Here is a 3,511-nt window from a genome sequence, read left to right as displayed (position 1 = left end):
ACAACTCCAGCCCCCGAGCCTTCCAACTGCCTGGATCCGTCAAAATGGATGGTCCAATACGTGTGATCCGGCTTTTCTTCAGGTGCTTGCATTTCCGTCCAATCATTGATGAAATCAACAAGTGCTTGAGACTTAACCGCTGTCCGAGGCACATACTTCAAACCGTACGGCCCCAGCTCTATAGCTCACTTTGCAACCCGGCCAGTTGCTTCCTGGTTCTGGATGATATCTCCCAAAGGAGCAGAACTGACCACCGTAATTGGGTGCCCTTGGAAGTATTGTTTAAGCTTCCGGCTTGCCATGAAAACTCCATACACCAGCTTCTGCCAATGCGGATATCTTTGCTTGGACTCGATTAGCACCTCGCTGATATAATAGACCGGTCGTTGAACCGGATGCTCCTTGCCTGCCTCCTCTCGCTCCACCACAATAGCCACGCTGACAGCCCGAGCATTAGCAGCAACATATAGCAGTAATGGCTTCTTGTCAATGGGAGCGGCGAGCACAGGTGGATTGGCCAACTGCCGCTTTAAGTCCTCAAATGCTTCATTAGCGGCGGAGCTCCAAACAAACTGATCTGTTTTTTTCAACATCTGATACAAAGGGATTGCCTTCTCACCAAGACGACTGATAAACCGGCTTAACGCGGCAATCCGGCCTGCCAGGCGTTGAAGATTGTTGATACACTTCGGTTTAGCCAGGGAGGTGATAGCCGTGATCTTCTCCAGATTAGCCTCAATTCCCCTGTTGGACACTAGAAAACCCAATAGCTTGCCCGCCGGTACACCAAAGACACACTTGTCCGGATTAAGCATCATCTTGTATGTTCTCAGGTTATCAAAGGTTTCCTTCAAATCATCAATCAGAGTCTCCTTCTCCCTGGATTTAACCACGATATCATCCACGTAAGCATGTACATTATGGCCAATGTGCTTGTGAAGACAATATTGTACACACCGTTGGTAAGTTGCCTGGGCACTCTTGAGCCCGAAGGGCATAGATACATAGCAGAAAGCTCCAAAGGGAGTTATAAATGCTGTCTCCTCCTGGTCCTTAACTGCCATTTTGATCTGATGATAGCCAGAATACGCATCCAAAAAACTTAAACGCTCACAACCCGCCGTAGCATCAATAATTTGATCAATACGGGGGAGGGCAAAAAGATCTGCTGGACAAGCCTTATTAAGATCTGTGTAATCCAGACACATGCGCCAGGTGCCGTTTTTCTTGAGGACCAGCACCGGATTGGCAAGCCACTCAGGGTGAAAAACTTCAACAATAAAGCCAGCTGCTAAGAGCCTGGCTACCTCTTCTCCAATTGCCTTGCGTCTTTCTTCATTAAACCAGCGGAGGAACTGTTTCACCGGTTTATATTTAGGATCCACATTAAGGGTGTGCTCAGCGAGTTGCCTCGGTACACCTGGCATGTCAGAGGGCTTCCATGCAAAAATGTCCCGATTCTCACGGATGAACTCGATGAGCGCGCTTTCCTATTTCGGATCTGAGTTGGCACTGATGCTGAACTGCTTGGATGAATCGCCAGGTACGAAGTCAACAAGCTTAGTTTCTGCTGCCGATTTGAACTTCAGGGCCGGATCATGCTCCGTAGTTGGCTTCTTCAACGGAGTCATGTCCGCCAGATCAACATTGTCTTTATAGTACTTCAACTCCTCGGTGGCACAAACCGACTCTGCATAAGCCGCATCTCCTTCCTCGCATTCCAAAGCGATTTTGCGGCTTCCGTGAACCGTTATTGTCCCCTTGTGACCCGGCATCTTGAGCTGCAAATACACATAACAGGGCCGAGCCATAAACTTGGCGTAGGCCGGTCGCCCAAACAGGGCATGATATGGACTTTGGATTTTCACCACTTCAAACGTCAATGTCTCCGACCTGGAATCATGATCATCCCCAAAGGCCACTTCCAGAGCTATCTTACCAACGGGGTATGCTGATCTGCCAGGCACTACACCGTGGAATACTGTATTAGACAGTTTGAGATTCTTATCTGTTAGTCCCATACGACGGAAGGTCTCATAGTACAGGATGTTAATGCTGCTCCCTCCATCCATGAGCACCTTGGTGAACTTGTAACCTCCCACCTGAGGCGCCACCACCAGAGCCAACTGACCTGGATTATTGACCTGGGGAGGGTGATCTTCTTTGCTCCATATGATTGGCTGTTCAGACCAACGTAGATAACGGGGTATGGCCGGTTCAACAGAGTTGACCGCCCGCCTCTGAACCTTCCGGTCTCGCTTGTCCAAGCTAGTGGTGAAGACATGGTACTGCCCATTACTCAACTGCTTTGGGTTGCTCTGGTAACCTGACTGTTGCTGCTGTTGGTTGTAACCATCCTGGTTGTTCTGACTATTTTGACCATTATGCCCGCCCGGATTACCATTGAATCCTGAACCGGAACTTCCTCCACCATGACCCGGCCCGGATCCTGAGCCACCGCCAGATTCGTGATCATACCGGAAATTATTAGAATTCTTGAACTCCTGCATAATAAAGCAATCCTTCCAAAGGTGGTTTGCTGGCGCCTCCTTCGTCCCATGTCTTGGACAGGGCTGGCTTAGCAGATAGTTTAGGCGGTTTGGGTTAGGGTTGGGTGCTCCATTACGATTTTTCGGCCTACCCTTGCATTGCTGGCCATTGTCCTGTGCGTTGGTATTAGCCACAAAGTCCATGTTACCATCCTCTTTACGCTTGCCTCCTCCACCATTGCCTGCCCAGTGATGCTGCTGACCTTTGGAGCTGCTGTTCTTCTTCCCTTTCCCTGTCTTGTCATCATCAGATTCGGGATCCTTGGTACTATCAGAATCAACATATTTCACCAAAGCGGCCATGAGGGTCCCCATGTCGGTGCAATGACGCTTCATCCGTCCCAACTTTAGCTTCAGGGGCCCAAACCGGCAGTTGCCTTCTAGGGTTAATACTGCGGTGTCAGCGTTGATGTGGTCTGAGGAGTGCAACACTTGTGAAATCCGACGCACCTAATGAGTCGTTGATTCTCCTTCCTCCTGGACGCATGCAGCTAAGTCCACTATCGACATAGGCTGTTTATAGGTATCTTTGAAATTGCTGATAAACCGGGCTCGTAATTGGGCCCATGAACTGATAGAATTAGCCGGCAAGCTTTTTAACCAAGTACGGGCCGTTCCTTCAAGCATCATGGTGAAGTATTTCGCACACGCCGCGTCATCCACATCAAGCATCTCCATGGCCATCTCATAGCTCTCCACCCATGTCTCTGGAGGTTGATCTGCCGTGTAATTTGGTACCTTACGCGGGCCTTTGAAATCCTTGGGCAGGCGCACGTTGCGTAAAGCGGGGATAAGGCAAGGCACCCCCAAAGAACTAGAAGTAATACCAGGTTCAGTCAAGGTGGTTGGACGAACCGGCGTGAGCTGCCGAGCCTGATGCTGTGTGGCTAACTCGGCCTCCCTGCGCGCGCGGGCCCGGTCCACTACTCCCTGAGCGTTATCAGCACCACCCGCCGGGTTGT

This window comes from Triticum urartu, chromosome 5A, assembly GCF_056163025.1.
Source record: "Triticum urartu cultivar PI428250 chromosome 5A, HENAU_Tu73, whole genome shotgun sequence".
NCBI classification, from domain to species: Eukaryota; Viridiplantae; Streptophyta; class Magnoliopsida; order Poales; family Poaceae; genus Triticum; species Triticum urartu.
The sequence above is the reverse complement of the archived record's forward strand: the minus strand, read 5'-3'. Positions refer to the sequence as shown.